Source organism: Ovis canadensis, chromosome 9, assembly GCF_042477335.2.
Source record: "Ovis canadensis isolate MfBH-ARS-UI-01 breed Bighorn chromosome 9, ARS-UI_OviCan_v2, whole genome shotgun sequence".
Lineage (NCBI taxonomy): Eukaryota > Metazoa > Chordata > Mammalia > Artiodactyla > Bovidae > Ovis > Ovis canadensis.
The window spans coordinates 98,502,543-98,524,827 of record NC_091253.1 but is presented as its reverse complement, the minus strand read 5'-3'; the positions used below and the strand labels follow the sequence as shown (position 1 = coordinate 98,524,827).

The following is a 22,285-nucleotide window of genomic DNA, read 5'->3' as shown; positions in this document are numbered from 1 at the left end:
CAAAAAAGACACAGATGTAAAGAATAGTCTTTTGGACTCTGTGGGAGAGGGAGAGGGTGGGATGATTTGGGAGAATGGCATTGAAACATATATAATATCATACAAGAAACAAATCGCCAGTCTAAGTTCAATGCAGGATACAGGAGGCTTGGGGCTGGTACACTGGGATGACCCAGAGAGATGGTATGGGGAGGGAGGTGGGAGGCGGGTTCAGGATTGAGAACACATGTACACCCATGGCAGATTCATGTTGATGTATGGCAAAACCAATACAATATTGTAAAGTAAAATAAATAAATAGTAAAATAAAATATATATATATGTGTGTGTATATATATATATATATATATATATATATATATATATATATATCCCCTCTCCAGAAGGAGCAGGTAGTGTGGAGCAGGTGCATTCAAAGAAAAGTTTTGCGAAAGCCTCAGAATCTCTAGTCAGGCTCACTTGTGAAGGCATTTCTCTATGAAAACTAAAGGTCAGTAAAGACTGGAGGAGGTGAGTGCTGCTTCAGATGTAGACAGTGGTGCAAGACCTTGAGGACCATGGATGACCAAGGACACCTGACCCCACCAAAGGTACACAGGCACACAGTAATTTTTCTGTAACTGGCCCCCTGAAAAGGAAATCTAAAGGTACCTGGCAAAGAATTCAAAAACTATTTTAGGAAGCTCAATGAGTTACAAAAAACAAACAGACCACTCAGTGATATTAGGAATAAATATGTATGTAAAATGAAAAGTTCAACACAGAGGGAGAAATCATTTAAAAACACAAAAATTCAAGACCTGAACAATAAATGGAATGAAAGTGTCAACATCATATTTAAACAAACAGAATAAAAAAATATCTGAGCAAGTCCATGACATGTATGATATACCATCAAATGAACTGATATTTTCACTATGGGAGTTTCAGATATAGAAGAGAGGGAGAAAGAGGCAGAACATTTATTGAAAGAGATAGTGACTGAAAATTTTCCAAATCTGGAGACAAATATGGACAACCAAGTGCATACAGATGAAAGGTCCAAAATGATATTTAGCCCAAAGAGGATTTCACTGACAAATCAAACCTTAAAAAAAGAGAGAGAGAGACAGTTTTGAAAGCAGCAAGAGAAAAAAGAGGGAGATCATAGAAAAGGAAGCGTTAATAAGATTACTAGCTGATTTCTTAGCAGAAAACTTGCAGGGCAGGAGATGTGGCATGGGCCTTCCCAGACAAAAAAGAGCTGATGGAATTCATCCTGACTGGAACTGTTTTAAACGAAATTTGAAAGGGAGTTCTTCATACTGAAATGAAGCTAATTTAGTAACAATAAAACAGACGAAAGTACAAAGTAAAGGCAAATATATAGTCAAATTCAACATACTCTTTTGATGTAATAGCAGTTTGTGAATTACTTTGAATACAAGTATAAACTTTAAAAGACAAAAGTACTAAAAAAAAGGTATAGTTACAATAACTTGATAATGGGTATACACTTTAAAAAGACATAAACTGTCAATCTTGAAAAAAATAGAGCAGAAGTAAAACAGTTTCTTATGCAATTGAAGTTGTCATTGTCAGCTTAAAATAGGCTGTTACAACTATAAGAAATTTATGGAAGCCTCATGTTAAAGTGAAAGTTGCTCAGTCACGTCCGACTCTTTGCGACCCTACGGACTATACAGTCCATGGGATTCTCCAGGCCAGAATACTGGCGTGGGTAGCCTTTCCCTTCTCCAGGGGATCTTCTCAACCCAGGGATTGAACCTAGGTCTCCTGTATTGAAAGGAGATTCTTTACCAGCTGAACCCTAAAGGAAGCCCAAGAATACTGGAGTGGATAGCCTATTCCTTCTCCAGAGGATCTTCCCAATCCAGGAATTGAACGAAGGTCTCCTGCATTGCAGGTGGATTCTTTACCAACTGAGCTATCAGGGAAGTCCAAGCCACATGTCAACCATAAGTCAAAAACCTATAGCAGACATACAAAAGATTGTTGTCATTGTCCTTTTGCTCAGTTGTGTCAGACTCTGTGATCCCACGGACTACAGCACACCAGGCTTCCCTGTCTTTCACCATCTCCCAGAATTTGTTCAAACTCATGTCCATTGATAGTCGGTGATGCCATCCAATCATCTCATCCTCTGTTGTCCCCTTCCCCTCCTGCCTTCCATCTTTCCCAGCATCAGGGTCTTTTCTAATGAATCGGCTCTTTGCATCAGTTGGCCAAAGTATTGGAGCTTCAGCTTCAGCATCAGTCCTTCCAATGAATATTCAGGACTGATTTCCTTCAGGATGGACTGGTTTGAACTCCTTGCTGTTCAAGGGACTCTCAAGAGTCTTCTCCAACACCACAGTTTAAAAGCATCAATTCTTTGGTGCTCGGGTTCTTTATAGTCCAACTCTCACATTCATACGTGACTACTAGAAAAACCATAGCTCTGACTAGATGGACCTTTCTTGACAAAGTAATGTCTCTGCTGTTTAATATGCTGTCTATATTGGTCATAGCTTTTCTTCCACGGAGCAATAAAGAAATCAAGGTATGTCATTAGAGAAAATCATCAAATCACAAGCAAAACAGCAAGCAAGAAATAAACAAGTGAATTAAAAAGAAATAAAAAAGCAATTAGTGAAATGACAACAGAAAGCCCTTACCTAGCAATAATTCTTTATTTTAAATAGATTAACTTCTCCAATTAGAAAATATAGAATGAATAGATTATAAAACACACACACACACACTGTATACTCTTTACAAGAGATTCATTTCAGTTTCAAGAACACATTGGCTTAAAGTGAATGGATGGAAGAATTACTCCAAATATTCCAAGCAAATGGAAACCAAAAAAATAGATAAAAATGATGTGATATACATATGTATATGTACATGTATATACATATATAGAGAATATAATAATTCTATTCTATTATTTAATATAATTCTATTATCTAATATAATTATATTATTCTGTATAATATATATACAGAATAGAGTAATACTCAGGCATTTGCAGCAACATGGATGGGCTTAGAGGGTACTGAAACTGTTAGTCACTCAGTCATGGCTGACTCTTTGTGACCCCAGGGACTGTAGTCTGCCAGGCTCCTCTGTCCATGGAATTCTCCAGGCAAGAATATTGGAATGGGCTACCATTTCCTTCTTTAGGGGATCTTCCCCACCCAGGAATTGAATCCTAATCTCCTGGATTGCAGACAGATTCTTTACCATCTGAGCCACCAGCGAAACTTAGAGGGTACTAGGTTAATTGAAATAAATCAGACCAAGAAAAATGAATCCCATATGGTTTCACTTATTTGTGGAATCTAAAAACCCGAATCAAAAAACCTAACCAAACAAAACAGAGACAGGCCCATCTGTTCAGTTCAGTCGCTTAGTCGTGTCCGACTCATTGCGACCCCATGAACTGCAGCATGCCAGGCCTACCTGTCCATCACCATCTCCCGGAATTCACTCAGACTCATGTCCATCGAGTCCATGATGCCATCCAGCCATCTCATCCTCGGTCGTCCCCTTCTCCTCCTGCCCCCAATCCCTCCCAGCATCAGAGTCTTTTCCAATGAGTCAACTCTTCACATGAGGTGGCCAAAGTACTGAAGTTTCAGCTTTAGCATCATTCCTTCCAAAGAAATCTCAGGGTTGATCTCCTTCAGAATGGAGTGGTTGGATCTCCTTGCAGTCCAAGGGACTCTCAAGAGTCTTCTCCAACACCACAGTTCAAAAGCATCAATTCTTCAGTGCTCAGCCTTCTTCACAGTCCAACTCTCACATCCATACATGACTACCGGAAAAACCATAGCCTTGACTAGACGGACCTTAGTCGGCAAAGTAATGTTTCTGCTTTTGAATATACTATCTAGGTTAGTCATAACTTTTCTTCCAAGGAGTAAGCGTCTTTTAATTTCATGGCTGCAATCACCATCTGCAGTGATTTTGGAGCCCAAAAAACATAAAGTCTGACACTGTTTCTACTGTTTCCCCATCTATTTCCCATGACGTGATGGGACCGGATGCCATGATCTTCATTTTCTGAATGTTGAGCTTTAAGCCAACTTTTTCGCTCTCCTCTTTCACTTTCATCAAGAGGCTTTTTAGCTCCTCTGCACTTTCTGCCATAAGGGTGGTGTCATCTGCATATCTGAGGTTATTGATATTTCTCCCGGAAATCTTGATTCCAGCTTGTGTTTCTTCCAGTCCAGCGTTTCTCATGATGTACTTTGCATAGAAGTTAAATAAGCAGGGTGACAATATACAGCCTTGATGTACTCCTTTTCCTATTTGGAACCAGTCTGTTGTTCCATGTCCAGTTCTAATTGTTGCTTCCTGACTTGCATACAGATTTCTCAAGAGGCAGGTCAGGTGGTCTGGTATTCCCATCTCTTTCAGAATTTTCCACAGTTTATTGTGATCCACACAGTCAGGGGCTTTGGCATAGTCAATAAAGCAGAAATAGATGTTTTTCTGGAACTCTCTTGCTTTTTCCATGATCCAGCGGATGTTGGCAATTTGATCTCTGGTTCCTCTGCCTTTTCTAAAACCAGCTTGAACATCAGGGAGTTCACGGTTCATGTATTGCTGAAGCCTGGCTTGGAGAATTTTGAGCATTACTTTACTAGCATGTGAGATGAGTGCAATTGTGTGGTAGTTTGAGCATTCTTTTGCATTGCCTTTCTTTGTATACAGAATAAACTGGTGGTTGCCAAGGAGAAGGGTTGTTTTTTTTCAGATGCTCTTTGTGACCCCATTGACTCCAACAGATCAGACCTTCCTGACCTTCACTATCTCCTGGAGTTTGTGCAAACTCTTGTCCATTGAGTAGATGATGCCATTCAACCATCTCATTCCTGTCACCAGCTTCTGCTCTCAATCTTTCCCCACATTAGTGTCTTTTCCAATGAGTCAGCTCTTTGCATCAGATGGCTAAAGTATTGGAGCTTCAGCTTTAGCATCAGTCCTTCCAATAAATATTCAGGGTAGATTTCCTTTAGGATTGACTGGGATGTGTCCTGCTGCTGCTAAGTCACTTCAGTCGTGTCTGACTCTGTGCGACCCCATAGAAGGCAGCCCACCAGGCTCCCCTGTCCCTGGGATTCTCCAGGCAAGAATACTGGAGTGGGTTGCCATTGCCTTCTCCAATGCATGAAAGTGAAAAGTGAAAGGGAAGTCTCTCAGTGGTGTCTGACTCTTAGCGACCCCATGGACTGCAGCCTACCAGGCTCCTCCATCCATGGGATTTTCCAGGCAAGAGTACTGGAGTGGGGTGCCATTGCCTTCTCCCAGGATGTGTCCTAGTTGGCCCATATTAGGGCAGGTGGGTTCTTAGCATATGGAGCCTTAGTTCCCTGACCAGGGATTGAACCTGGGCTCCCTGTATTGAAAGTGTGGAGTGTTAACCACTGGACTGCCAGGGAAGTCCCAAGAAGGGTGGTGGGGGGACAGAGAAAATAGGTGAATGGATTAAGAGGTATAAACCTTCAAATCTAAAATAAATGAATTGTTTATTACATTATGTGACATAATGTATACATCAGGAATGGAATTGATGATATTGTAATACTTTATATGTTACAGGATAATAACTGGTCATAGTGTACTGATCATTTCATAATATATAAGTATATTCAATTACTAAGTTGTCCACTTGAAATTAATGTAATAATGTGTGTTAATTATAACTAATGGAAAGAATTAGTTCTAATTCTAATTAAATAAAACACATCACTAAAGACAAATGGATCATAGAAGAAATAAAAAGGGAAATTAAAAAATATCTTGAGACAAACAGAAATGAAAACACAGCATACCAAATCTCATGGGATGCCCCAAAGCAGTTCTGAGATGTGTTTATAAGAAATAATTTCAGCAAGAAAAAGGAAAGATCTCAAATAACCTATTTTTCTTCTCAAGGAACTAGAAAAATAACAAATTAGGCCCAAAGTAAGTAGAAGGGAGGAACTATTAACAAAAGCCAGAGCAGAAATAAGTGAAATAGAGACCAGACAAAAACATGATATATGAAACTAGAGTTTAGCTTTTTTTTTTTTTTTTGAAAAGATGAACAAATAAGAAACCTTTTGGTAGACTAAGACAAAAAGATGTCTCAAATTCAGAAATGTAACAACAGATATTGCAACAGATACCACAAATACTATGGGTCATAAGTGACTATTATGAATAATTATACACCAAAAAATCAGATAACCTAATAGAAATGGATACAATTCTAGAAGCATGCAACCTAACAAGCCTGAATCAGGATGAAATCAAAAATCTGTATAGAGCAATAGTGAGTAAGGAGATTGAGTCAATAATGAGAAACCTCCCAGCAAGAAAAGTCGAGGGCAGGTGATTTCTCTGGAGAATTCTGATAGATTAACACCAATACTTCTCAAACCCTTTTAAAAAATGGAAGAGGAGGGTACATTCCCAAATTCATTTTACACATCCAGCATTACTTTGTAGCAAGACTATATGGATGTCAAATGAAAAGAAAATTACAAGCCAGTGTCTCCGACAAAAAACAGACCACAGAAATCCTCAGCAAAGTACTACTAACTGAATTTGACAGCACACTAAAAGGATCATGCAATGCAATCAAGTGAGATTTATCCCTGGGATGCAGGGATGGCTAATACATGTGAATCAATCAATACATGTACCACAGTAACAAAAACCGTGATAGTGTTAATTACTCAAGTCATGTCTGATTCTTTGCGACCCCATGGACTGTAGTCCACCAGGCTCTTCTATCCATGAAATTCTCCAGGCAACAATGCTGGAGTGGGTAACCATTTGCTTCTCCAGGGGATCTTCCTGAACCAGGAATGGAACCTGGGTCTCCTGTACTGCAGGAAGATTCTTTACTCTCTATGCCACCAGGGGCAACCACCATATTAACAAAATGAAGGATACCACTCATATGATTATCTCAATAGATTGTGGAAAAAACATTTGACAAAATTCAATATAAAAACTTTCTACAAGGTGGGTATAGAAGGGATACATCTTCTATAATCGAGCAAAATTTTAATTTTTTTATTGCTGTGATAAATGTCATGGGAATCCAAATAGGAATTGCATTAAATCTATAGATTGCTTTGACAGTATGGATATTTCAACAATGTTTAATTCTTCCAATCTGTGAACATGGGATGTCTTTCCTTTTATTTGAATCTTCTTTAGTTTCTTTCTTCAAAATATTTTTCAGCATATGGATTTTTCACCTCCTTGATTAAATTCATCCCCAAATATTTTATTATTTTTGATGTAATTTTAAATGATAGAGTTGTATTTCTTTTTCAGATTGTTCTTTGTTAGCGTAGAGAAACACAATCAATTTTGAGGGGTTAAGTTTGTATCTTATAACTGCTGAATTTGCTTATTAGTTCTATCATTTGTGTATGTGTGTGTATGTGTGTGTGTCTATGTATGTGAAATCTTAAGACTTTTTTTTTTTTTTTTTTTGCATAAGATTTACATCCAGCAGAGACTGCTTTACTTCTTTTCTGGCTTGGATCTATTTTATTTCTCTTTTGCCCAATTGTGCTGGTTAAAACATCCAGTATTGTTAATAGGAGTGATGAGAGTGGACATCTTTGTCCTGTTTCTGATCTTAGATGAAAAGCTTCTATTTACTATTAAGCTCAGAGGTTAAAGCATCTGCCTGGAATGCGGGAGACTCAGGTTTGATCCCTGGGTTGGGAAGATCCCCTGGAGAAGGAAATGGCAACCCACTCCAGTACTCTTGCCTGGAGAATCCCATGGAGGGAAAGCCTGGTAGGCTACAGTCCATGGGGTCGCAAAGAGTCAGACACGACTGAGCGACTTTACTTTTCTTTACTTACTATTGCATATGATAGCAGCAATGGGCTTTTCTTATATAATCTCTATTATAGACGGTACCTTCCTTCTATGCCCACCTTGTAGAAAGTTTTTATGTTGAAAAAGAAAAAGTTATGTACAGGGTGGACCAGTGTGGGGAGAATCTGGAGTTGGCTGTAGCATGAGTGGGTGAAGATATAAGTGTAATTATGGAAGGAAAGAATTACTAAACCTCAGCTAAAGAAGAAGACAAGGAGACATTTGGAAAATCGGGGTAACCACAATTTTACTTAATTCACAATTTTGTATAGCTCTGAAATAGATGGGGAAACAGTGGAAACAGTGTCAGACTTTATTTTTTGGTGCTCCAAAATCACTGCAGATGGTGACTGCAGCCATGAAATTAAAAGACGCTTACTCCTTGGAAGAAAAGTTATGACCAACCTAGATAGCATGTTGAAAAGCAGAGACATTACTTTGCCAACAAAGGTCCATCTAGTCAAGGCTATGGTTTTTCCAGTAGTCATGTATGGATGTGAGAGTTGGATTGAGACAAAAGCTGAGCACCAAAGAATTGATGCTTTTGAACTGTGGTGTTGGAGAAGACTCTTGAGAGTCCCTGGGACTGCAAGGAGATTCAACCAGTCCATTCTGAAGGAGATCAGCCCTGGGATTTCTTTGGAGGGAATGATGCTGAAGCTGAAGCTCCAGTACTTTGGGCACCTCATGCGAAGAGTTGACTCATTGGAAAAGACTCTGATGCTGGGAGGGGTTGAGAGCAGGAGGAGAAGGGGACAACCGAGGATGAGAGGTCTGGATGGCATCACTGACACGATGGACGTGAGCCTGAATGAACTCCAGGAGTTGGTGATCGACAGGGAGGCCTGGCGTGCTGCAGTTCATGGGGTCGCAAAGAGTCGGACATGACTGAGTGACTGAACTGAACTGAACTGAATCCTATATTCCTTGTCAAGAGGGCTGTAGATTGATAACTCTCAGCAGCCTCTCCATGCAAAGCTGTTTCGTTGTTGTTTAGTTGCTAACTCATGTCCTACTGTTTTAAGACCCTACGACTGTAGCCCACCAGGCTCTTGTGTCCATGGGATTTCCCAGGCAAGAATACTGGAGTGGGTTGCTATGTCTTCCTCTGGGGGATCGTCCCGACCCACGGACTGAACCTGGGTCTCCTGTATTGCAGGCAGACTGTTTACTGCTGAATCACCAGGGAAGCTCATAAAGCCGCCTATTCTCTACATATTCCAAATATCTACACATAATCCTACTCTTACATGGTTCTAGCATTTCTATAGTGAGTTTTCAGATTATTTCTAGTTTTCCAAATTTTCACTAATGAACATATGCTAGATTTTAGTCCCTTCAGTCATGTCCAACTCTTTGCGACCCTATGGACTACAGCCTACCAAGCTCCTCTGTCCATGGGGATTCTCCAGGCAAGAATACTACAGTGGGTGGCCATGCCCTCCTCCAGGGGATCTTCCTGACCCAGGGATCGAATCCAGGTAACCTGCACTGCAGGCAGATTGTTTACTGCTGAGCCACCATGGAAGTCCTTTTAAAACCAAAGAAAAAACAATAAAAACATAAGTTCTTAAGGTTAAATAAAGCAGTATATTTCTGCTTTGTGGGAGCCATTGTGGTTTCAGGAAATTGTGTCCTATTAATTTTACCTCTTTTAAGTTTTCTAGCCTAACCATGTTCCTCATTTAAAATAATATCAAAACAATTTCCAATAAACACTACATGCAAGGAGAATAGATATAGAAATAGGATTTCCTTTACCTTTGTTAAGAAGGATATTCTATAGCTTTCCTGTTTGTGGTCAGTTTGTTTAAAAGGTGGTTGAGGGTGATATGCTCACACATGTTTCTAACTTGACTGGTTAGCTATTTACTCTTCAGCTTGTTGCAGGTCTCTCTAATTGGATAGAAAATGTTAGTTACTCACCACAACATAAAATAGTGGAAGGTGACATGGGGAAAGCGCTTTACTAGTCTCTTGGGAAAGAAAATTGCTTATCCGTAATTGTTTTGTTAGATGAAGAAGTATATCAGACTGCCATTTCCACATGAGTTTTCTGGATATGATGGGACCTACTACTTTAATGTCAATGGAAAGAAGCCCTTGTAGGTTTTCTCAGCCTTTTGTATGCTCTAGTTAACCTGAGGGACCTTTCAGCTATAATTTGTAGAGAAAGACTGCAGGATGACGTGGAGGAGGTAAGCACTGAATTGTAAGTCATGTGCCAGCAGGCAGGTAACAAATTATGGACAGAAGCATTGGCAATAAGAAAAAAGAAAAGTAAAATATTCACCTATCACCTTTTACCTAAAAGCAGACAGTGTCGCGGGACATTGATGAAGTAAATGTCATAAAATTCCAGAATGTTGTCTGGAGCTTGAGTGAGAAACATAATTAACTGCTCATTCATTTAATGACTGCTTGTGGCTCACCTACATTGTATCAAGTACCGTGTCAGGCAATGGAGACACATCAGTAAGCAAGGTAGACACGGTCCCTGTATTTAGATAGAATATGCAATTAAACAAGCAATAACACGTTGGAGAGAGATAAACTGTATTTCGAGACTTGTACAAAAATCGACATCTTATCTCATTTTGGGAGAACTTAGAAGGACGAAAAGGCATGAATAGTAAATGAGGAGTTCAGTAGACAGAAGCTTTATGGCACTCCAGAAAGAAGAAACAGTCTATGAAAAGACCAGAGAGACAAGAATCCGGGCTGAAGAGAATGAAATTCAGGATGGCTGGTGCAGAGCATCATGTTAAAGCGGAATTGACACCCAAATAAGTCCAAGTGCATTCTTCTTTCTACAATGATTTATCAGATGCCTAACAGTTTTTGATCTCAGATACAAAGATAAAATATTTTCTAAACTTTAGTATCTTCAATTATGGAAAATAAAACCAACAGTAACACAGAGTGAAAAGTGATATAATTGTGAGAGCCTGAAGCTCTAAAGAAACACATAAGTAGGAAAATAAGGAGGAAAGTCTAAGAACTGGGAAAGTTTTAAGAGGTGATTCTTGAATCGAATCTTAAAGGGCCATGAGGAGTTGGTTAAGGAGGGGAAGGGAGTGCATTTAAGCAGTAGGACAGCGTGTCCAGTGGTTTAGAGACAAGAGAGAACAAGATACATTTCGAACTGTGAGTGGGATGTTTTTACTACAGTAGCATTTTCCAAAGCCTCAGGAAACATCCTGTAGGAAGATCTGGAAACAGGTGTATTGTCTGTCCCCTTCTTGGAAAGTCACAATGCCCATTAGCACAGTAAAAGATCTGAAAATATCTACAGTGAATAACATAACACTGTTTGATTCAGCATTTTTTCAAAATTGCTTTATCATAAAACTTCCTCTATTACCTTCTTGTTTTGGTGGTAGAGGGATCAGGGGTTGAAACCAATTAAGAATCTATGAAACACAGTTTGGAATTGAGAGCAGGACCTACCTAAACTGGGTGGCAGGGAGTGTCAGAGGATGAGGCCACAGAAGGAACTGCTACAGGTTAGATCAAAAAGGCCTTGGTCTGCCCGTCTTGTTAGGGAAGAGCATAACAGATCTTTCTTCCAGTTGAAAGGAGCCCCACTTAGTGATATATCAAGTCTTAGCACTCGCTCCACTCTAAGGGTGTTGGGAACCACCTCTCTGAGAGGTAAATTGGGAAATATTTACATGGAAGTTTGGGCATATCGTCATTTTTCCTCTTTTCAACTTAGCTTTTATTCGCTATAGTAAGAACACTTGAAGTGGGATCTATTTTCTTTAGTTTTTGAGCACAGAATACAACATTGTCGATCATAGTATCAGTGCTGTATAGCAGATATATAAAGTCACTTGTCTTCCGTAACTGAAACTTTGTACCTACTGAAAAGCAGCTCCCCATCTCTTCCTCCCCCAGCCCCAGAAATCACCATTCTACTCTCTTTTTTTATATGTCTGACTACTTTAGACTCCTCGTATAAGTAGTATCATGCAGCATGCCCTTCATTGAGTGTTTTGCCTCATTTAGCATAATATCCTCAAAGCTAATCCAAACCGCCACATATGACTGGATTTTCTTCCTTTTCTTCAGAGCTAGTACACATGCTACATATTTTTATTTAATGTATGTACTGCATTTTCTTTATAGACTGCTTCACATCCTGGCCACTGTCATTAGTATTGTAATAAACATAGGAATGCAGATACATCTTTGAGTTAGTGGTTTCGTTAGTTTTGGATAAATGCTCATAATTGACTTTGCTGGATCATATGGAGTCACTATTTTTAATCTTTTGGGGACTCTCCATACTGTTTTCTAATGATACCCCTGTATGCGAGACAGCAAAAGAGACACAGATGTATAAGAACAGTCTTTTGGACTCTGTGGGAGAGGGAGAGGGTGGGATGATTTGGGAGAATGGCATTGAAACATGTATAATATCATATATGACATGAATCACCAGTCCAGGTTCGATGCATGATACTGGATGCTTGGGGCTGGTACACTGAGACGACCCAGAGGGATAGGACAGGGAGGGAGGTGGGATGGGGGTTCAGGGTTAGGAACACGTGTACACCTGTGGAGGATTCATGTTGATGTATGGCAAAACCAATACAATATTGTAAAGTAATTAACCTCCAATTAAAATAAATAAATTTATATTAAAAAAATTGACTGCACCATTTTACATTTCACCAACAGTGTACAATTTCTCTACATCCTCATCAAAGATTGTCATTTATTTTTTGTTGTTTTGTTTCCATAGCAGTCATCTTAACAAGTGTGAGGTGATATCTCATTATGATTTTGATTTGCATTTCTCTGATGATTAGTGATGTTGAATATCTTTACATGCATTGCCCATTTGTATGAGAAATGTCTATTTGAGTCCTTTACCCATTTGGTTTTTTTAATTGGCTCCTTTGGTTTTTTTGCTGTTAAGTTGGAGGAGTTGTTCATATGTTTTGGATATTAATCTTTTATCAGATATATTGTTTGCAAATATTTGATCTCATTCCATAGTTTGCCTTTTCATTGTGTTCACCATTCTTTGCTATGCAAAAGTTTTTTGGTTTGGTGTTATTCCACTAATCCACTTTTGCTTTTGTTGTCTATGCTTTTGGAGCATATTTCATATTCAAGGAGTCATTGTCATAAGGACAGACATATAGACCAATGTAACAGAATAGAGAGCCCCAACATCAACTTAGGTATACATCACAAGTCTTCAAGAGTACACAAAGGGTAATCTCTTCAACATATGCTCTTAGCAAAACTGGATATCCACATCCAAAAGAATGAAATTGCATACTTATCTTAAAACACACACACAAATCAACTCAAAATGGATTAAAGATTTAAATATAAGACCCAAAACTGTAAAACTCCTAGGAGAAACCATTCTTCCACTTGAAATATGCTTTTACAAGGGCACACTCTCTCCAGGTGGAGAAATATACTCTTGTTCAACAATACGTAGGGCTGGGATAGTTTTTCTGATTATAGAAAATGCTTCATTAGTAATAAAGTAATAAAAAATAATAAAAAGTAATAAAATAAATTAAGAACATTTAAAAAGTAATAAAAATAAGCATAGCTTCGTTAGTAATAGAGTGCTTTAGTTATCTATTTCTTATTATCTTCACAATTTGGCAGGTAAGAACGTGCTATTTATTATCTTCCAAGAGATCCAGATATTAAATGATTTGATCTCTATTGTGTAGGTAATTGGGAGCCACTGAAGTATCTTATCAGTGAGCAGCATGGTCAGTCTTGCCTTTGAAGGGTTGATGGCAGTGTAGAAGATATGCTGAAGGGGGCACACGCGGAAGCTGAGAAACCAATTAGAGAGGCGGAATCCAGGCAAGAAATGATCAGAGCTCGAACTACACCAATGGCAGTGGCAATATGAATAAGGACATATGGGTATGCGGTTTAGTTAGAAAGTGAATCAACAGAACTAGGAGCCAAGGGGTGCGATGTAAAATAGAGAAAATCTAGGACAACTCACAGATTTTTGAATGGAGGTGAATTATATTTGGTTTGATGAAAGTGTACAACTTTATTTCCAGCACACTGAGCTGACATGCTTTAGAAATATCCAGGTGGAGGTGTACAGTTGTTACATTATATATATATATATATATATATTTTTTTTTTTTTTTAAAGTTGAGAGACATTTATAGTGCAGAAATGCACACATAGCGGTTTTTCACATTTAGTGATATTTGAAGTGCTGGTCTCAGTCACTCTTGAGAGTGTGTGGGTAGCGGTCCCACTCAGTATCAACACGTAACCCCATTATGTGCCTAATCTGTGCCAGCACTATAGTAAGGACTTTGCACACATGGTCTCATTTACTTCTCTTGATAGTTCTTTAAGGTGAGCACAATCACCATCATTTTACAAATGAAACTGAAGTTTCCACTTGTTTTGGCAACTAATAATTCATTTGGTTCATAATTATTTCCAGGATGGCTTAAATGTATCTGATAAAATATACTTGTAATCAGACACATACATATATATGTCTTTGTGGTTTGTTATTGCAAATAGTTTTTGTAGGGGGTGTATATTCAAAGAATGTTGCTCAGTGATGCCTTTTGACAAATTTAATTTTAATCTTAATTGGGATTTCAGTTTGTTATGGAAATAAAGAACAGAAAATCATGGTGCTGTCATTACCTTTTCATTTCTCTATCAAAGATCAAATTCAGAAGCATTCTTTCTACAGCATTTATGAGTCAGAAACATAGTTCCCTACTAGAATTCTAGTAAAAAAGAAAAAAAAAAAAGGAAGAATACACTTATTTTCCACATGCATTTGGGGTAGGAAGTGGTCCAAGATCTAGAATTTGGTGAAAATCACCTACTTTGAAGTTTAAGGCACAGAGCTAAATGAGTTTGTGACCCCTTGTATGGCGGAGGTATTTGGATAGTCAAGTTTAGAGGAAGCCTCTGCACCCATGAGCTTTAATGGCAGACTGACCAGCAGATGAACATTATCTTAAAAAACAGCCTACTCCAAAAAGCAAGTTAATGTAGATTTATCAGCAATTGTTTATGCACCATCTAATTTCTGAGATTTAAACTTGATTATCAATACTATTTCTTTTCTAATCAGATGTGTTTTTTTTCTTAATCGTTGGTCTGTCTGGCTAACTTTGAATATTCAATAAGATTTGTGTGTGTGTGTGTACATACATATTAGATGGTAAAGAAGCCTCCTGCAATGCACGAGACCTGAGTTCGATCCCTAGGTTGGCAAGATCCCCCAGAGGAAGGCATGGCAACTCACTCCAGTATTCTTGCCTGGAGAATCCCGTGGACAGAGGAGCCTGGCGGGCTACAGTCCATGGGGTCGCGAAGAGTTGGACACGACTGAGTGACTAAGCATAACACATATATATATACATTTCCATAAATCTGAAAATAGAAAATAAATACCGAGGGTGCCTAGTGGGAAAAAACAGGAAAGAAAACCCTTCACTCCAGTGGGAGAGTTGGTGTCCACTGGAATTGCAGAATGCAGGCCGAAGGTAACGGTGATAAGGTGGCCGTCTTGGACAAAGTTAACAGACACATTGGTATCCCACATTATGACCACTCCGCTACCTGGAATAATTGACAACTGACTACATATAGAGATACATTTGATTTCTTTGTACATTCTGCAGAGTGCTGCAGACGGTGCTTTGGCTGACATAAAAGACACTTATTGATGTTCTTCCTTTGCCCTTCCGCATCTACTTTCTCAAGTGCCTACATGCCGGGGGCTTTGCCTGGAGACTTGACTGGATTCCCAGGGCCACTCTTCCTGTTAAACAAGCTCAGGCTGGTCAGAGGGATCTCAGGATCCTTAAGAGTAGAGTTTGGAATTCTGAAGTCTGTATAATTGACATAATTTCATTCCTAGCACATTTGTCTATTTTTCCTTTCACTGTGCAAAACAGTTTGATTTTTTTAAGTTAAAAAAAAATGTTTGGCATGGATAAAGAGCTGTGATTTCTCTCTTTAATACATTCATAAAGTCAGAGTAAATTGAAGTTGGCCATTCATTCTCCTTGTCAATCACATAAGCTTTGAATCACATAGATGAATTTCAGATTCACTGGTTACTGCATTATATTATGATGAACATGTAATTAAACTTATACTTTTGTTTTTTGGATTTTACAATTTGGTTAGCAAGGTGTAATAGGTTTTTATACAAAATGTAATGAGTTATTGTGTATCAAGTGCTTAGGATAGTGTCTGATCCTCAGAAGGTACATAGAGTATATCAAGAGTGTTATTCATTTGGCCCTAGGTTTGATCTCTCTTGGGTCAAACTATGTGGCGTAAAATACGGACTCCACACTTTAGCAGTCTGGACTTTGGATAAGTTATGTAACATCTCTCTGGTTCAATTTCCTGTTTTGCTATGAGGGGTTCATAATAAGATCTAGGCTTTAGGTTCATGAGAAGATTAAGTAAGTAAAGCTCTTAGAATGGCTCTAGATAACACTGAACCTTCAGTAAGTATTTTTGATGAAATGGATTATATAGTATATCAAAATTACTGTCACTATGTGGTGTTGTCAAAGGTATCGTGGGAAACTGTATAAAGCTTATGCTCAATAGCAAGTTATAGCAATTACTAAGATAAATTGGGGAGCTGGAGAATCTGTCCAAAGACAGATGCCTGTTGTTACACAGTAAAGTAATAAATACTCTGGTACTATATGTAAAGACTTTTTGCTCTGAGACTAGTACATAGTCTAATCAGTTCATAGCACTACATAACAATTGTCAGCATAATATCAATTTAAGAGTTTACATTAAATAAACTTTCTGGAGTTAAAGAGAGTGAGCAAGAACTAAAACAGAAGCATTCCTTAGCAAACACCTTCATTGTTATGCAAGTTACATTATGCAGAAAATGACATATCTCATTTCCCACACAATTTAATAGCCTGCCAGTTATCATTTAGCAGGATCAAGCTTTAAATCTTTTATACAATTTAAAGAGGGCTTATGGCACTCATTACTTCTTTCACTTTTAAAAAAGTTTCTAATAATCTTTTTTCCTTTGTAGTTAACAAGATGCTAAACTCTAAGTTTTCTAGTACAAACTGAGTGTATCATATTGCCTGGTTTCATTGGCTGTTTATTTGCATAGATTATGAGAGGTTAGTATTGAATTCCAAGTAAGCATAGAATCAGTTCTAACAGTACTTGCCATAATCCTTTCCAGTGCATGATCCTTCAAACAATATCTTAGAATTCCAAGTGGCCTTTATTAATTTAAATGAAGTAGAAGACTAGTTTTTTTTTTTTCTTAGATTAGTCTAAAAGCTATACTTAAAAAAAACCCCACATATATGTTTTTGGAATTTTCCTAAGATATAAAAAAATGGACCGATTCAGAAATTCTTCCTCTAGCCCCTGTATAAAGCAGAAGTGAAGCATTAAGTGTTGACTGATGAAACGCGGCTTGGTGCAGTGGGAGACAGGGCTCTTGGCTGTAAGCGTTCTGTCCTTGTGGCTCTGTGAGGCAGGAGTGGGATGGTAGCTGAAGGAATGCAAACTTCCATGTTTGCCTTCTACTTGGAGATGGGACAAATTTCTGTCATGCCTTTTAAGGTTGTGTTGCTGGATGACTATCCATTCCATCTGCCATAGGATGAAAATTGCTCTTCTAGACAGCTTCTGATGACCTCTGAAGAGCACCTTCTGCAGTTAACCCATGGCAGTTGGTCCATTTCTTCCAAGAATCATGGCTGTGCCAGAGCCACCACTAACCTGTTTTCTAAACTACTTATGCATTTCTGGCTGTTGGAGCCTTCTGTGCTCAAGCAAGTGAGCTGGACCACTCTTATTACCACCAGTGATATAATAGGACTTACAAATCAACGTGAGTGCTCATACTTTTAATATGTCAGAAAAACTCTATATACATCCCAACACAAGCAACAATAAGATAATTCTTCTCCACGCCTTGGGTTCAATAGAGTAGTGTGCTAAGCAAAATATGTCAGATAGAGAAAGACAAATACTACCCAATCCATCTTATATGTGGAATACAAAGATAACACAACAAATGAAAAGTCAAAAAACAAGCTCATAGATAACAGACAACACATTAGTGGCTGCTGGAGGCAAGAGGTGGGGTTGGAAGAAATGAGTGAAGGGGAATCACAAGGTTAAAAAAAAGAAAAATCAAGACTTATTCACAAGTACATTCACAATTTAAAAAGTGTGCATGTTAAAAAATACATTATAAAAAAGGTCAACCTAACCAGTAATTTAAAAAGGCGAATTTAAAAGTGAGATAGTAGGGGGTCTGGATCAAAATGGCAGAGTAGGACGATCCTGAGCTCATATCGTCCCAAGGACACACTGAAACTGCAACCGCATATAAAACAACCATCTCTGAGACCAACCTGAAGACTAGCAGAACAGATTTCCTACAACTGAGGATATAAAGACAAGGCCACATCTGGAGGGGCAGGAGGGTCAGCGATGTGGTCGAGTCAGAATCCATACCCTAGGTGCAGAGACCCCAAAGCAGGAGGGTTTTGAAAGCTGCAGAGGTCCCCCAAGGAGCGAGACCTCTAACTGACCCCTTGCTGGGATCCTTACCTGGGGAAACTGGCACTGGAAGATGAGTCCCCATCATTCTGCCTTTGAAAATCACAGGGTGTATATCTGGGAGAGCCTGAAAGCTGTAGGAAGCCCAGACTCTGCTCCTGATTAATACATAAACTCTCTTCAAGGCCCAGCACAGGGGCGATAGCTTGGAAAGCATTCAAATGAAGGGGAGATCCATTTGCTAATTTCAGGAAGTGAGCCAGAAAGGCAGAGATGTGGTGGGACTTTCTCCAGGGACAAAAATGCAAGCAGGCTTTTGTTGTTTTGTTTTGATCAGTCCACCCACTTAGCTGGCTTGGTGCTGGTGGGGGCACCTTTTTCTCACTCTCCATCAAGCTAACTAACACCATGTGCTTGGCCCCAGCCCAGAATTCCTCTGAGGACCACCCCACCATACCACTCACACTGGCCTCGAAAGTGACTCCCACACCCCCTCCACCGGGCAGGCCACACTGACCAGGACCAGTGCCCCTTCCAAGTGGCTCCTGCTCCAGGAAGCCAACCTTCCTCCGCTTAGTGGGAGCCTCTGCCAGCATGAATCTCGCCTCAGAGTAGCTCCTGGCTTCTGTGAAGCCAGCCCCCGCACCAGAGTTCCGGTACAGGTGTTATTGGATCTTGCAGCCAGTCCAGGGGCCAGTTCTGTGTTGTCAGCACACCTGTGGCAGCAGAAGCCAGGCCTGACAAACAACCATGTTGGGGGGGGGGGGCAGTCCCCACAGCTGCACAATAGTAGTAGTTCAGGTTAAGCTTTGGAGCCAACCCCACCCATCAGCCTGCCTGAGGCAACCATAGCTAAACCACAACACCCTCAGATTCAGGAAAGCCGCCACCAATAAACAGCAAATACATTGAAATCAGCCAACTACCATGTCAAAGACACAGCAGGCACCAGAGATGGCCTGGATGAAGGTCTCAGGGTCAGTACAGACATTTTCCATGTGGAAGCTGACATCAATGACATCAATCCTTAGCTCTTTTGCACATTCCTAAAGAAGCCTGCTAGTTTTGACTCTGGGGCCAAATTTCACACTGAGGCGGCAGACTGCTTTGGAATCATCGGTGGCAACCCACAAAACCGACTTTTCCTTGGGTATGCCCTGGCAACTGTTATCAACTCAACTTCACTATCAAAAGTCATCATCTGGATTCCATTATTGGCAGCATACTTAATCTGAGATACTTGCTTGTAAGAATTCACATGGATAATCCTTTCTGGAGGCTCTGTGAGACTCTGCACCAATTGTATCCCAGTCATGCTGGCACAGTCATATCTTATTCCAGTGGAAGCTCAGGTCTTCACTGCGGTTCTGCTCTCATTGTACTTGACTGCATTAAAGGGGATGACCAGTGGAAGAGCTTTTAACCATCTCAATTATTTCTTTAGAATGTCTTCCCGGTCTGCCACATGGAAAGCATCCTTATCATCAAACGAAGAAATTTCTTTAATTTTTTTTGGTCCAGAATGTCTTTGCAGTAAAGCCTTTGTTCAGGAAATGGCAGTCAAACTGTTCAGTATCAAAGTTGTTCACAGTTGCTTGATGTCATTCTGAAACACAGCAAGAAGGAAAACTAAGAGATTTTAAAGAAATTATTGCCAGCTTTTCACAAAAGCATTTCTCCAGGAATTTCGAGTCCCACTGAAGATGCATTGCCCTCAGTGCAATGGAGGGAGTGTTCTGACAAACACAGAATTTGGGGTTCATCTTAGAAGGCATGGGTACACCATGCCGGCCCCACAGAGATGCAGGACCACAGGCTGCCCACTGCTCCATCTCTGCTCCCATCAGCTCCCCGTCCAGCCACTGGCCGCCTTGCTCCCGCCTGCAGAGGGCTGCCAGCCAAAGCTGGGGCTGCAGTGCTGGAAGAGAGGTGTTGCTGGTGGACGCTGAGGAGACTGAACATAAAGGGACTTTAGATGGACAAGAAAAAGCCATAACTGGAAATAAGAAAACAAGGAAAGAAGACTATCTCACTGATAAAAGCATATACACAGTACAGGTAGTGGATCAACCATCTATAAATTGAGCATGACATTTAAAAGACAAGTAAAATCATTATACCTAAAATAGTTATGAGATACACAAAACAAAAATGCAAAATAAGACACCAAAAGCATTAATTGATGGGGGAGGGCAGTAGAAAGCTGCTGCTTTGACAGTGCACACAGATTAAATGACTATCAACTTGAAAACAGATTGCTATACACATAGGTTGTTATAAATGACCTTCATGGCAATCAGAAACCAAATCCTATAACAGATGTGCAAAAAGTAAAGGAGAATAAGTGTAACACTAAAGAAAGTCATCAATCACAACAGAAGAGAAAAAGAAACAGAAAGGGAGAGAGGAGAGCTACAAAACCCATCAGACCACAAAGGGCAAGCTGTAAATAATTACATTTGCTGTGCTTGGTCATGTCTGACTCTGGGACCCCATGGACTGAAACCCACCAGGCTCCTCTGTCCATGGGATTCTCCAGGCAAGAACACTGGAGTGGGTTGCTATGCCTTCCTCTAAGCGATCTTCCCGCCAGGGATCGAATCCAGGTCTTTGTATTGCAGGCAGATTCTTTACCATCTTAGCTACCCAGGGAAGCCTGAGAATACAGGAGTGGGTAGCCTCTCTCTTCTCCAGGGAAACTTCCCAACCCAGGAATCGAACTGGTGTCTCTTGCATTGCAGGCAGACTCTTTACCAGCTGAGCCCAAATAATTACATACCTATCAACAATTACTTTAGATGTAAATGGAATAAATATTCCAATCAAAAGACGTAGGGTAGATGAATGGATAAAAAAAAAAAAAAGTAGCTTTTGTTATTTTGAAGTGTTTTTATACTCTGTTGTTTTCATACAAATAGTGTTATAAAACTCATTTCCAAAATTGATTTTATATTTTTCTAAAATATGATACCTAAATACATAAATACATTGTTTATCATAGGTATAAACAACAGAACGATGGAACAAGCACAGAGAACTTTATATAGTACATTTTCTTCAGCTCTAGTTTTATCAAGAAACAGTGCCCATCAACACCATCTGAAAATGAAATACATTATAAAAGGTATATGGATATTCTCCATTACTTCATTTGTAGCAGAGTGACTTTTGTCATGAGGGTCAAAATTGACTATGCTCTTGAATTATCAATATATTCTTCTAGAAAAATGTTGTTAACAACTTAAAGCAGTAGTCATGATGTTTTTAAATTATTAACAAATGTATACTTTATCCAATAGTCAATTTTTACTTAAATCACTTTAAGTCAGAATATAAATCTGTAAAGGTATCTCTGCAGAGTAGAATTAGTAAGACGTTGAGTCAAACAACTAAGTTATGGGAAGACTCCTAAACTAGATGAGGCTTCATTTAAAGTTTTCTCCAAGCAGAAATTTTTAACCAGAGACAAGGTCTTATGACAATGACAAAATCCAGAACGTATTATAATGGAGATCAATATTTGATGATTGAACTACGCGGTGTATTTCCTTAATTCAAGCATCTTGTTTCTAGGAACTGGTTTAGCTGCTCTAACAAAGAGATCCTAAAATACAGTGAATTACATAATCTAAGCTTTATTTTATTTGCTTGTGTAACAGACTAGAGAAGTTTAGGCTGGCAGGAGCCTCAGCTTCAGCAAGATATTCAGGAGCTAAATTTGCTTTCATCATGTTACTTGCCATCTCACATATATATAACCCTCCATATATATCTGCAAGGAGAAATGTAAGAGTGGAAGGGGAGGGAGAACAGTTTCCCCTTTGTATATGTAATCAGGAATTATCCA

General features: G+C 39.3%; 1 protein-coding gene and 1 pseudogene across 1 annotated transcript in view; one reads left to right on the top strand and one right to left on the bottom strand.

Moving 5' to 3' along the window:
* The window catches only part of CNBD1 (cyclic nucleotide binding domain containing 1), a 494,192-nt gene that overhangs the window by 223,330 nt on the left and 248,577 nt on the right, over positions 1 to 22,285 (top strand). The window lies entirely within an intron of this gene.
* Positions 16,869 to 20,213, bottom strand: LOC138446258 (ornithine decarboxylase pseudogene; annotated as a pseudogene).